This window comes from Macrotis lagotis, chromosome X, assembly GCF_037893015.1.
Source record: "Macrotis lagotis isolate mMagLag1 chromosome X, bilby.v1.9.chrom.fasta, whole genome shotgun sequence".
NCBI classification, from domain to species: Eukaryota; Metazoa; Chordata; class Mammalia; order Peramelemorphia; family Peramelidae; genus Macrotis; species Macrotis lagotis.
The window spans coordinates 646,828,034-646,842,444 of NC_133666.1; the positions used below are offsets into that span (position 1 = coordinate 646,828,034).

A 14,411-nucleotide genomic window follows, 5' to 3' on the forward strand; every position below is an offset into this window, starting at 1 on the left:
AGCACAGGGTTGTCCATGTCACTCACCTGCTCAGTAAACTCCAGTGGCTTCCTCTCGCCTCTGGCAAGTTACAATACAAATTCCTCAGTTGTTGAATCCCTAATCAATCTGACCCCAATTTATTCTTTCAGGCTGGTTGCACATAATGATGTGCAACATCATGTCCACATCATACACCATATATCATGACAAGATACAACTCCTGTCACTGTGCCTTTGCACAGGCTGTCCCCAATACCTAAAATACACTCTTTCCTCCAACCCCCCAAAATTACTTTTTAAGTTTTTGTATTTGCATATCTCTCTTTTTCCAGGAAAATATAAGCTCTTGAGGACAAGGTCTGCCTTTTTGTCTTTTTATCTCCAGAACCTAACACATTGCCTGGCACTTATTCTAAATTCTTATTAAAATGGGAAGTGAGGGGCGGTTAGGTGGCACAGTGGATAGAGCTCCAGCCCTGGAGTCAGGAGGACCTGAATTCAAATCCAGCCTCAGACACTTAATAATTACCTGTGTGGCCTTGGGCAAGCCACTTAACCCCACTGCCTTGCAAAAACCTAAAAAATATAAAAAATAAAATGGGAAGTGACTTGTGTGAGACCAAACAGCTGCTAGCAGGTATTGAAGATGGAATTCTAACTCAAGTCTTCTGAAGCCTAAATGTGGTGTAATTTCATCAGTCTTTGGAAAACAAAGGGAATGTAAATCCAGTCATTGAATTATTTTTATTGTTACAGCTCCATTAAGAAAACAGCCTCTTTTTTTGAACCATGTAAAGAAAAAAACTCTGCCTGGGCATTTTTGACTCTTTGCCAGAATTGTGTTTTGACTGGATGAGGGTGTGTGAGTCAGACATCAGTTTCAGACATATTCTACGTGCAGGACCAAAGGAACTCCGGCCAGGCCCATGTGATGCAAGGTTGGTGCCCTCAATTACCCCACCTCCACCCTCACCCTGCCCCCACCTTCCTTCCCAACCTGAGCAAAATTAATCCTTAGCAAGATTAAACTGGTTTTGGCATAGAGTCTGCTTATGTACATTCTAAATTAGCATCAAGTGCTCAAGGGAAATATTTTAATGATGGGAATCAGGAGCTTCAATTACATTTCCATGGAAAATTAGCTGTACTGATACAGTTAAGGGGAAAACTCTGAATTGTCTCATGTCTTCTCATGGCTCATAGCTGCTTCTGAAACATTCTTATGATGTGGGGGTGGGAGGGTTTTTAGGTTGAGAATAGGATAGAGGCTCCATTTCATTTTTTTGACGGGGGGTGGGGCGGTTGCAAGGCAACGGGGTTAAATGACAAAGTAGGAGTTTGTTAATCATTGAGGAATGAGTTCAGGTAGGTTATCACGATTCCTATAGGCTTGCCCTCAGCTGGAAGGGAAAGGGGATACCTATGAGGGTATAGGCTCAGGTGAAGTAACTGAGAGAGGTGGAGTGACAAAAATTGGGAATACTCAGTACTAGAGGTTTTTAGAAAGACAGGCTCATTAACATGGTGGGACTTGAATTGTTGCAGCCATTCTGGAAAGTGACCTGGAATTATGCTATCTGTACTCTTTGACCTGGAAATGCCACTTTACTTATGCCATATGCTTCATTGAGTTCAAAGAAAAGGTCCCACATATCACAAAATATTTACAGTGGCAGAGAACTGGAAACAAATTTGATGCCATTGATTTTGGAATGTCTAAATAATTTTTGGTACATGAATGGAATGGAATGTGTTACTATGCTATGAAAAACAGTGACTATGAAGAATACAGGGAGCATGGGAAGACATATGAATTATTAAGGCATATAAATAGAACAAGAAATCAAAAACAAATACTTGTAGTTTGATCCTGAAAAAGAGATGAGAAAGCAATTCCTTTGCAGAGGTGGTCTATTGATTATGGAATACTAAATATACTAGCAGGTGGCCAATATATTGGTTAGCTTTTTTTTTGTTTATTTTTTTCCTTCATTTTTCTTTGTTACTAAAGATGACTGAGTCGAAGAGAGAAGATGGATCAATATCATAGAAATGAATGTGATATAAAAATAAAAGTTAATCATAAAACATTTTTTAAAACAGAACAAATTGAAAACCATCAACATTATTAAGTATATATATATAATTAGTTTACAGATGTGGCATATTCAGTTGTTTTCCGTCATGTCCAACTCTTCATCACCCATTTTGGGGTTTTCTTGGCAAAGATACTAGAGTGGTTTGCATTTCCTCTTCAACTCTTTACCAATAAGGAAACTGAGTCAGAGTGGAGTGACTTACCCAGGGTCACACAGCAAGGAAATATCTGAAGTCAAATTTAAACTTAAGAAGATGAATCTTTCTGACTTCTGGCTCAGCACTTTCTCTACTATGGTGCTGAGGGCTTCAGAGGAGTGAGTGAGTCTGGTGACTTTATACAGCTCTTCCCTCACTTGAATCCAATTCATTTGCATGTCATGGTATCACCTTCTTGTTGTCATAGTCCTCTTGGAGAATGAAAGACAAACAATCCAGGAGATATAGCATAGTATGTGGTAATCAATGAATTATCTTTCCCTTGTATCCATTAAATTCTTAACAAATCTCAAGACTTAAAAAAAAAGTGGGGTGGGGAGGGTGTTTCAGGGAGAAGCCTAGGGTTGAAAGTGCCCCATAATTTCTCAAATGCAGTCCAGCCTGCTGGCTTCCTCCTGGTGAATCCTGGACCAGTTCCCTTTCCTTTTGCAATGTCTGTCCAAGTTAGGTGTGCTGCTGGGCTAGCTTGCCAAGCTGTATCCCATTGTCACCATCAGCACAATAGGTATTATTCATCAATTTAGTTTGCTCTTTATGGATGATTGAACTGAACTTTTTTGAGTGATTCTGGAATCTCATTTAGGAGGTTCTAGTCATGCTTTATTGTTCATTAAATTAAGGAGAGTGAGAACTGCTACTAAGCAGCACTTCTAGGTTTGATATAATTATTACTTGAAAGTCCTATCTGCATTTCTTAAAGAAATATTTTATAATGTATCTTCTGATTAATCTCATCAAGACCAATCTAAATTGATCTTCTTTTCAGTTAGTTTACTAAATTAGTTCTATTTAGTAAAATTTGGTAGGAATAAGATTATATTAAGGAAATAAAAGATTTAGGAAATGTAATTTTTATAATGTAGGCCCTTAGAATAAAATAATATGCCCAAATGAAAGGGTGTGTATACAGTAGTTAGAGGTAATTTAGAAGTGAACAGGTCAGAGTATTTATCTACCTTGGTTGAGGAGAGAGGGTCAGGGCTTTGGACTGCAGAAGGGATTGCATTTCAGTGACTGTTTTCAAGAAAGTACCTATGAGAAGACTGAAATTAGGCTAGAACAATTAGGTTTCTACCTCAGGCAGGTCTCAATTTAAAGAGAATTGGCTCCTAATTGTGAGAAGGGGCCTGAAAGGTGATGCAGGCAGGGTCTGACCATTCCAAGATCCTACATCCATCAACTTTTCATGGCATATAGTGTGTTTAATAACTGTTCTCTCTCTCTGTCTCTCTGCCCCACCCCACCCCACCCCCCCCCTCTCTTTCTCTGAAGAACATTAATCAGCATTCCTTCCACCAGTGAAGTTTACTAGGGAAATTGAGGTAGATATTTTCTCTTCCCTTCTTCTCGAACTTAGTGCTTTCCACCTGAGCCAAGACCAGTGGCCCACCATCTTTGTCTTCTTCCACCAGCAGTGGATTTATGAGCAAGTCCTTTGGCATCAGTCACCTGGCACTGCCATTCCCCCAAGAAGAGTTATGGAATCCTGAAGCTGACCACTGTGTGGTGTGGTGGTCACCAGGATTCCATGGCCATAAGCTCCCAACCCCTTCTGGCAAGGCATTCCCAAGAACTGGGGGAGATGAATGGGGCAGCGATGCCCTCCATTTGCCTTATCCTTCCTGAGACACAGGAGATGATGTGATGGGTTCAAGTGACTACTTGGACCTGGGGTTGGGTGGAGAATCTACTGTACTCACAGCTTTCATGACTTGGTAGAGGTTTTAACCTACAATCCTGGTGAAGAGGAGAGAAGGGTACCTGGGATTATATCAGCTTGGGGACTCGCCCTGCCACATTTCTAATTTCCTTATACTTTATTCCCCACCATATACTCTTCAATTCAGTGACTCTGACTTTCTTGCACTTTCACAGACAGATAGATACTCCATCCCTCATCTCAGGGTGTTTTCTCTGGCTGTCTCCCAGGCCTGGACTGCTCTCCCTTTTCACCTCTGCTTCCTCCTTTCTCACCTAAAATCTCATTGTCTTTCTGGATTCCTCTTAATGCTGGTATCTTCCCTATGGTCCCTACACAGCTTGTTTGTAGACATGGGCTAGCTCCTTGAGAGCAGAGACGTCTTTTGCCTCCTTTTGTTGGCCTCTCCTGAGTGCCCGGCTCTCTTGAACCACTGCCCTAGCCTTTCCTCTCTGACTTCCAAATCTTGTGCTCTTTTCACTGTGCCAGACTGATTTTATTCTGGGGTATGTGTTTTTTTTTTTTTTTTTTGCTTGTTTTCTACCAATAAGATAGAGTAGAAATGGGGTAGAGAAACCATAGCACCTTTTACTGCAAATGAGAAGAAAAATGAGGGGAAAAAATGGAAGGTATTGACTTATAAGAATTAAGGAATAGGAAAAATGCCTTGTCACTAATAATAAGAAAACTAATTAAGCTAACTAAAGCTTCACCTCATACCCATCAGCCTTGACAAAAGATGAAAATGACCAAAGTTGGAGAGGCTAAAGACTGACCTATTAATGACCTATTAATGCATCTGTACATTGGCTCAACTATTCTGGAAAGTAAATTAAAATTGTATTGGAAAAGTTACAGTACTGTAACCTATCCAAGATACTACTACAATGCATATACATATATGAAGATCAAAGACAAAGGGAAAGGCCCCATGATGGAGAACTATTTTAGCAACACTTTTTGCAAAGATATAAGGATAGTCGGTCTTCACTGATGAGGAAAATGGACAAACAAATTGAGGCCTGTGAATTTTTTAAAATTATTTATTTTGAATTTTATAATTTTTCCCCTAATCTTGCTTTCCCCCCGCCACAGAAGGCAGTCTGTTCATCTTTACATTGTTTCCATGGTATACATTGATCTCAGTTGAATGTGATGACAGAGAAATCATATGCTTAAGGAAGAAAAATAAAGTATAAGAGATAGCAAGATTACACAATAAGATAATGGGTTTTTGGTTGTTTTTTTTTTTTTCACTTATTTTACTATTACCTTTAATAGTCTTTGGTCTTTGTTCAAATTCCACAGTTCTTTCTCTGGATACAGATGGTATTCTCCATTGCAGACAGCCCAAAGTTGTCCCTGATTGTTGCACTGATGGAATGAGCAAGTCCATCAAGGTTGATCATCACCCCCATGTTGCTGTTAGGGTGTACAGTGTTCTTCTGGTTCTGCTCATCTCACTCAGCATCAGTTCATGCAAATCCCTCCAGGCTTCCCTGAATTCCCATCCCTCCTGGTTTCCAATAGAACAATAGTGTTCCATCACATACATATACCACAGTTTATTAAGCCATTCCCCAACTGATTGACATTCATTCAATTTCCAGTTCTTTGAGGGCTGTGAATTTAAAGAAGAAATGGCCAATATGAAGAATTCAGAGAAACTTGTGGATGGTGATAACTGATACAGAACAAAGAGAGAAGTACTTGAAAAATCATTTACTCATTACTCAACCAGAGTAATGAAAAGGAAATGAAACTGAAAGACTTCAGAATTCTAATCAAAATATAACATCACATTACAATAATTGGTTTGTTTAAAGCACAAAGGACAATATAGTGTTCCCTAAGATCTACATGATTTCTTCTTTTCAGTTTAGAATTTTAAATGAAAAATTATGAGTTTCTATTCTATTCTATAGATATAGATATAGATATAGATATATAGTTAAGCCCTGGCCTTTTCATGGTTGAAGTTTTCTGGAAATGTTTGAGTTGATTTTATAATATAATTTTTATAATAGTATCTATGGGTAGAAGTAGGAGAAAAGATCTTTTCTCAGAATTTTGTCCAGCCTGAATCTTCAACAGATAACAACAGAAATTTTCCTTGATATCCCCCTTTTCTATCACAGTTCCAACCTTCTTTTGCTCTTCAGATTGTGCTAGAAGACCTTGCTTGCTCCAAATTCTCATTTTGTAGACCCTCAAAATCTCTCCTTGGATCCAAGGTAGCTCCTTCCTTTAATGCAAATTCTTTACAGTGGATCAAGTCTCACACAATAGCTTTGATTTATTCAAGGAGGTATGAAGGCCTTCTTTATACTGGTTTTTATTTTTAGGGTTTTTTTTTTGGCAAGGCAATGGGATTAAGTGGCTTGCCCAAGGCCACACAGCTAGGTAATTATTAAGTGTCTGAGACCGGATTTGAACCCAGGTACTCCTGACTACAAGGCTGGTGCTTTATCCGTTATGCCACCTAGCCACCCCTTTTATACTGGTTTTGGTTGATTTATTCAGTCAAGAAGTATTTTTACCAAATGAAGCAACTAGGTGGTTCGATGGATAGAGTACTGGACCTAAGATACCGGTGTCGGTATCACTTCTTTTGACCTAAGGTCTAAGTTCAAAGTTGGTCTTGGACACTTCCTAGCTGTGTGATCCAGGGAAGTCATTTAATCTGTTTGCCAGAGTCTAACACAAATGACCATACATTTTGGAGTATATGGGTGTTCAAGAAGGGTCAGGACCCCCCATATGAGGGCTTGCTAAGCCCCTCTCAGGACTGCTCCTCCACCTTTGTTCCTGTACCCGTACTTTGACAACTCTGCAAGAGAGAGTGAAGCTGACAACTGCTTCACTTCAATCCAGTTTACAAGCAAGTCAAGACACCACCCATGAAGTCACCAGTCCTCTTCAGAAATGACAGAAGAACAACAAGAATTTATTTCTAACAAATTATTCTTAAGTGGGCAGGGTAAAAAGAGATCAAGGCCTTTTACTCTGTAAAGGGCCCTTAGAACAGAGAATGTTTGAACTAGGAGATGCCTTAAAAATATAGAATATCAGAATCTTAGAATATCAGAGCAAGAAAAGACTTTAGTAATCATCTGATCCACTTCCTCCTTTTTATAAATAGAAAATGAAACACAGGCTGGGGGTGTAGGGTGGAGGAGTTAGCTTGCTTAGTCACATAAGTTGATTCCAGGGCAAGATTCAAACTCAAGCCTCTTTACTGAAGCTCCACTTTTCTTTCTCCTGCTTTATGATTCACTACAAATGTTCTCCTTGTTCTCATTTTTCACTTTATTAACAATGACCTGATGAACCCCACTTTCCTTTCCTTTCTCTTATTTATCCTTGATTTAAAACTAATCATTTCAGATATAGAATAAGGAATGGTTTGTTTGCTTTTTCTCAAGAAAAAGATAGGCTGTCTCATGCTTGCCAGCCTTCAGAAATTCATTCCCAAAGGTCATTCTAAAATCTGCAATAAGAAAATGCAGGCCTGTATACAGTATGTCATCTGGAACAGTTTTCCTTCTCCCTCCTGTCCTTCTCCTTGGCTTTCTCTTAGAAAGAGAAAGGAAGTTCTGATCTCTAGCTTCTTTACCTGCTTACTTTCCTCCTACTTCCTGTACTAAGACCCTGGAAGAGGCCAGCTCTTCAAACTTGAGGTGTTGAACCACTGAATCAGCTTGAGGGGAAGTGGGAATAAATTCCTCTTCCCCACAACAGCCAGAAAAGGCCTGGGAAATAGGCAGAGCAGATTTTTTGATGTTTTTTTGGTAGCCGCATATAGCACATTAGAACTGGAAGTAACCATAGAAAATGGAATGTTAGTGCTAGAAGAAGCCTTATAATAGAAAATGTTAGTATTGAAAGGGATCTAAGATTGGTTGAGTCTTAATCTAGGTTCCCTGAATTTGCTTTTATTAATACATTTGTGTATGTACACACCCATTGGCCTGGCAAAATCGAGAAAAATGGCAGATATTGGAGAAACTAAAGCCTGGCATATTAGTCCTATTAGTGCATTTTTGAATTGGCTTAACCATTCTGGAAAGCAAATTAAAATTAGGTAGGAAAGGTTATAAGATTATATGTACATATACACACATATTTGTTGTATACATACAGATAAATGAATGTTATAATTGATTTCTTTTGTAATTTATGTATTTATTCTTTTTATCCATTTAAAACTGATTCTGATGGTCTATGTTGGCATCACCAAAGGGGTCCATGGCACATGAAAATGGTTCAACCCTGCCCTAGTCCAAAGTTCCTGAGTTTACAGATAGGGAAATTGAAGCTTAGAGGAAGTAAGCCCTAGGTGACTCTCTCCTCAGATTCAAGGAGCTTAAATTAGAGCAAGCACGCAGACCTAGCAAGAGAATTAGAGACTCTCTTTAGCTTTACAACTCTAATAATACTTCACATTAGGATAGGTCTTGGAAGCCAGTGGTATCAAACTCCCAAGGGAAGGGGAGCGGGGGGGGGGGGGGGGGGGGGGGGGGGGGGGAAGCATTAAACTGTAGGTAAGGATCCCAGTAAGTCACATATTGACTTAATTTTAAAATGTAATGTTATCTGTCTTATTGTATTTTTATTTATTTTGTTAGATATTTCCTAATTATATTTTTTATCTGGTTAGGGCCTCAGGCAGTTTGCCCCAGAAGTATGTTTGGATATCTTTGTTCTTGAGGATTAATGATAAAACACATTTCCCTCTGCTCAGAGAAAGGAGGTGGGCTCCAGTACAGATTGACACAATACACTATGAGATAAATTCACTCTGCCAGTTGGATCTGTTTAATTCTTTCTTGTTATCAAGGAAGATTGGGAGGAGGTGGGTTTATTGGAAATTGACTATGATTTAAAAACAAAAGTTATCATTAATTTAATTGAGGCCAGGTGAAATCCATCATTGTCCTGAGGAAGCCCATTCTCTTTTAAGTAGCCATAAGTGTACAGAAGTCTGTATAACATTTGTAGATCTGAACAAGACCTTTGATACTATCAATCAAGAGGATTTATGGAAAATTATGTCAAAATTTGGTTTCCTGGAGAAGTTCATCAGTATTGTAGTCAGTCTTATGACGGTGTGCTTGCCTGAATTCTGGATAGTGGACGATGCTCTCAAGATTTCCCAGTCACCAGTGGAGTGAAGAAAGAATGTGTCCTTGCTCCCATACTTTTTAGCATGATGTTTCCAGCCATGTTATCAAACGCCTTCAATGATGAATATGGCCACAAGGTCACTAATGACAAATTCTTCAACTTTAAAAGGCTACAAGCCAAGACCAAAGTGGAGGGAGTGTTGGTGCATGATCTTCTGTTTGCAGATAATTGTGCACTCAATGCAACCTCTGAAGCTGAGATGCAACAAAATATGGATCAGTTCTCTGCTGTTTGTGTTAATTTTGGTCTAACAATTAACACCAAGAAAACCCAGGTGCTCCATCAGCCAGCACCACACCATCCATATGTGGAACCATTGATTATAGTAAATGGAGAAGTTTTGAGTACTATGGACAAGTTCACTTACCTTGGCAGTGTCCTTTCCAAGGAGGTACACATTGACAATGAGATTGACACTAACTACCAAACTGAAGGTCTATAGAATCATGCTGACCTCATTGCTATAAGCCTGTGAAACCTGGACAGTCTGCCTGTGCCATGTCAGGAAACTGAATTGCTTCCATTTAAATTGTCTTAGAAAGATTCTGAAGATCACCTGGCAGGAGAAGATCCCAGACACTGAGGTCCTTTCTCAAGCTAAACTGCCTAACATTCCAACATTATTACAGAGAGCGCAACTACGATGGGCTGGGCACATTGTTAGCATGTCAGACATATGCTTGCTAAAAACCTATTTTATGTTGAATTCAAACAGAGCAAGTGCTCACAAAGGGGTCAGAAGAAGTGATACAGGGATACCCTGAAGGTTTCATTGAAGAACTTCAGAATTGATTGTACAGCTTGGACAGGATGGCTCAGCATGGTGTGCCCTCATCAGTGAGGGGGCTGCATTCTAAGAGGAAGGCAGAATGGAAGCAGCTCAAAGGAAATGTGACATCTGTAAATTTAGAGTATCCACCCTAGGTGTTCACATGAACTCTCTGTGTCCAACTTGTGGTAGAGCATTCTCAGCTCATATTGGTCTGATCAGCCACAGTCAGACACACTGTCATTTGTCTCAAACATAGTAATGTCATTTTGGTCTTTGACAATGAAGGACAAGAATCATCCAACCAGTTCTAAGTGTTGGGAAGGGCAGCTGGATGGCAAAATGGATAGAGTGCTAAATTGAATTCAAATCGGTCCTCAGTCCTAACTGTGTGATCCTGGGCAAGTCACTTTACCTTCTTTTTTCCTTCAAATTCCTCATCTGTCAAATGAGCTGGAGGAAAAAATGACAAACCTCTCCAATCTTTTGCCCCACAAAGGGTCACGAGAAGCATAAATAAATCAGATTTGACTGAAAAAAGACTGGACGACAATAAAGTTTTTCCAGATATTAAGCCTCTAGCAGATTGAATCATTTTTATTTTTTTCTATCATTTTAATCAATGTTGGAGAAGATGTGGGGAAAATTAGAACACTAAGACATTATTGGTAGAGTTGTGAAGTAATCAGTCATTCTGGAGAGCAATATAGAATTTGGAATTTGTAGCCAAAAGGCAATAAAAAAGTGCATGCTTTTTGATCTAGCAATGACACTATTAGGTTTGTTTCCTAAAGAGATCATATTTTACACATTTAATGGCAAAGAATTGGAAATTGAATGAATGAATGCCCATTAACTAGGGAATGGCTGAACAAGTTGTGGTATATGAGTGTAGTGGAATCTGTTGTTCTATAAAAAAGGATGAGCAGGCAGATTTCAAAAAAAACTGGAAATACTTACATGATTGTATGGAGTAAGCAGAACATTGTACACAGGAACAGTAACACTGTGTTTTGATCAACTAAGATAGATTGGTTCTTCAGATAATCAGTAACACAAGACAATTCCCAAAGACTCATGATGGAAATGCTATCCATATCCAGAGAAAGAACTAAGGAGTCTGAATGTAGATCAAAGCATACTATTTTCACCTTTTTTGCTTGTTTTTTCTTTCTCATTATTTTTCCCTTTTTGTTTTTATTCTTCTTTCAAAACTTGACTAATGTGGAAATTTGTTTCACATGATTTATATGTATAACCTATATCAAAGTGCTTGCTGACTTGGGGAGGGGGGAGGGAAAAGAAGGAAGGAGAAAAATTTGAAACTCGGTATCTTATGAAAACAAGATTTTAAAAACTATCTTTATGTGTAATTGGGAAAAAATAAAATACTGTTAGGTGTAAAAAATATATGTAAGCGAATACTAAAAAAAAAAAGAAAGAAAGAAAAGAAAAAGAAAAAGGGGATGCATTCCAGGAATGGGCAGTGACCTGTAGCACCCTTTTCAGGGCTAATGCCTACCTCCAACTCATATTGTTAAATTGAATTCCTAGAGGATAGCTGAAACACTTCTCTGCACAGGGTTCCCAAGGGGCTGGGCTTTCTATCACTAACACTTATTGTACTCTATTGGCTATCAGTCAGACTTAATTAGCTTTTGGGAAGGGCAATAAACAAACTGGGCAACTAGGTGACCACTGGAGTCAGGAGGACCTGAGTTCAAATCCAGCTGAGTGATCCTGGGCAAGTCATTTTAACCTGTTTGCCTCGATTTCCTCACCTGTCAAATAAGCTGGAGAAGGCGATGTCAGAAGATCGAAGTGGTTTTGCCAAAAAAAAAGAACCTAAATGGGGTGCTGAAGGGTCAGACACCACTAATTGACTAAATACCAAACAACAATAACCAAGCAAGTTTAGCATTGTTAGCTATTACAGGACTTACCCCTTACCCTCATGAAGGTAGAGTCCCTAAATACTTAAGGTCCCTGGGGAGATTAGGATCACGTTTAATTCTAGGTCTCCTAGTTACTGGTTGGCCTCTTTCCCCTAGTGGAAGTTCTCCCTTAGGGGTAGGTCTCCAAGGGGTTCCTACAATTAGTGCCCTTGTAGGGCCCCCTAAACTGTCTCTCCTCGGTGTCTTTGGCAACTGCCTTTAGCTCTTGCTGCTCCAGGGACACTGGCACCAGCTCCAATGGATCACTGGACACACAGTGAACATTCCAGATATTGAACTTTTGAAATCCACGAGGTCATTAGAAGAAGAGGAGTGGGACTTCCACTCCATTCTTCCCTCGGCCCCCATCTTGTCTCTTAGGAGGCCTTCCTCTTCATGTCTAAGCACCACGATCTCAGGTTCCCTCTCAGGTGCTCTTCACCTCTGGCTTTGAATGGCCTGCAGCTGGAATTCGTGATTTTGAATTGACCTCGTGGTTTATACATAGGCCTGGAGCTGTGTCAAATGGAACCAGATATTTCCTGTATTGGGTTCTATGATTAGATGACAGTGAGTCCCTCCTTCTCACTAGAGACTTTCAAGCAAAGGATGGATCAGTACTTTTAGAAGAAGACACTTGTTCAGGTAGTCTCTGAAATCCCTTCTGTGTCCAGGGTTCTGGGTTGGTCAGTCAACCAGTCAAGAAACATAGATTAAGTTCCTACTAAGTGTCAGACCCTGTGCTTTATCATCCTGTGATTACTGATTCTAAGAAAGGAGAGATTGACTGGAGCAGTTAGGAAGCTGCTACAATAGCCTAGAGAGGGCTGCCCTGCCCTTGGGGGCTAGGAATGGAATCGAAACTTGGCAACTCAGTGGATGTGAGGTTGGTGGTGAGGGAGAAATTGTGGCACTGCTGTAGAAGGAACTTGATTTTCTGCTTCTGTTTCCTTCTCCCTTAGTAGATTAAGTGTGTCCCTTTAAGAACTCATGGTGGGACTTCTGTCCACCTTTCAGCTCAAAGACCCCTCTCAGGACTTGAAGAGGGCTTCTTATTCTGGGGTCCAGGACCTCCCAGGGGACCTTGGCTGGATTGCAGGAGTCCATGAACTTGGACTTTCACTAACCTCTAACTAAAATTTAACATTTCCTTCAATTATAAACTTAAAACAAATCATTCTGAAAAAAGTTTCACCAGATTTTCAAAGGAATTCCTGACTTGAACCCATGAACCACAAAACCCAGGATGTCAGTTAGTTCTCAAATCCCTGTTAAAATAAGTTCATAAATTAATAGCTGTAAGGGAACTTAGAGGCTATCAACCCAACTCCCTCATTATCTAGAAGAACACACATAGAAGTTGTAAATAGAAGAAGTGGGACCCCCAACCCTACTCCAACAGCCCATGCCCCCCACCACCACCACCCAGCTCTAAAGCTCAGGTACTTTCCTTGGTAGCATGCTGGCTATATGGAGGAGGGACCAAATCCAGAGAATAACATACATTCATTTTCTGGTACTGACAGTGATGCTGTTTATTATATCCCTGACCAGTACTATTAGAGATGAAGAATTAGAGTTAGGTAGAAATCTGGGCTAGGTATCTCTTGAGATCTGAATCATTTGCATAGGCATAATAATTGAACCTGTGGGAGTGAATGAGATCACCAAGGGAAGAGTGTAGACAGAGAGACAAGAAAAGTGCTCAGACAGGGTTGGGGGGACATTCACTCCTACTCATAAATTTCATAGAATAGGAGGTAGGAGGAAGCATTACAGGAGATGGGAAAAGATTGGTCAGAAAGGAGTACCTAGAGAGAGCAGGGTTGCAGTTAGCCATGTGGGGATGTCCCAAACTTTGTCAGGGGTTCCAGGCTTTCTCTTGTGTAGTGTACTGGCTAGAAGAGTCACACTCACTTGTAATATTAGCTTTGATAGAAACATAATTTTAGGAAAGTAAATATGTTGCCAAGAAATCATCATCTTAAACAGAGATGATGTCTGGAATAGATTCTGTTTTATATCTGTAGGATCATGGAATTTTGTGTCAGAAGGGACTGTAGAAAACATCTGGTACAAATCCCTGGTTTTCTGAATGAATAAATTAGACCTATAGAAGGGAAATGAGTTGTCAATGTCAGACCAATGATAAGTAGCAAAGGCAGGAATGAAAACCAGGTCTGACTCCAGTCTGATGCTTTTGCTGCTATACAGCTAGAATCTAGTCATCCATCGGTACTTAGAAAGTCCCTGTGCTCCGTATAAGGGCTCCAGAGGTTAGAATAAGACAGTCTCTACCCTCACTCAGCTTCCATTCTTTGTCTTCATTCTCACTTCTGATGTGGATAGAATTTAAAATGACTGAATTTGGAAATGAAAATGACTGAGCACACACAGTCTGGTGAGCTTTTAAAGGCTATCTTTTCTAACCCAATAACAACACACAAATCCTCTGTACAATATCGCAATAAGTGATCATCCAGTTTCTACTTGAATAACCTCATGGATGGAAAGCTCACCACCA

General features: G+C 39.8%; 1 protein-coding gene across 6 annotated transcripts in view; it reads left to right on the forward strand.

Moving 5' to 3' along the window:
• Window positions 1–14,411, forward strand: part of JSRP1 (junctional sarcoplasmic reticulum protein 1) — a 105,992-nt gene that overhangs the window by 43,058 nt on the left and 48,523 nt on the right. For 3 of the 6 annotated variants that reach the window (XM_074204643.1, XM_074204640.1, XM_074204639.1), the window contains one exon: window positions 739–920. The exons of the other annotated variants lie outside the window; for them this stretch is intronic. The gene's annotated coding sequence lies outside the window, so the exon portion shown is untranslated. The remainder of the gene's footprint in view (window positions 1–738; window positions 921–14,411) is intronic. 6 annotated transcript variants of the gene reach the window in all.